Genomic DNA, 304 nt, shown 5'->3' on the forward strand with positions numbered 1-304 from the left:
AACATTGGCACGGTCCTGCTACCTACGCATTGCAGCCCCCTGTCCCTGCAGAGGGGCCGGGATAGCCACAGGTGGGTGCAGCCTGTGCTCGGTGCCATGCTTGAGCTCCCTTTTGTTGTATCTCGCAAGGGGAGGCTTCCGAGTGCAGGCTGGCATTCATCAATATCAGAGTTTTGTCCCCAGCCTGAACGGCAGCACAGGCTTAACCTGTGCCTGCTGAATCACTTCCAGGCAAAGATGCAACAGAGGGTTGGGAGAATACGCTTCTGCAAAGACCTGTGAAAGCTGGGCAAGGCACAGCGCT

Source organism: Falco biarmicus, chromosome 1 (assembly GCF_023638135.1).
Source record: "Falco biarmicus isolate bFalBia1 chromosome 1, bFalBia1.pri, whole genome shotgun sequence".
NCBI lineage: Eukaryota > Metazoa > Chordata > Aves > Falconiformes > Falconidae > Falco > Falco biarmicus.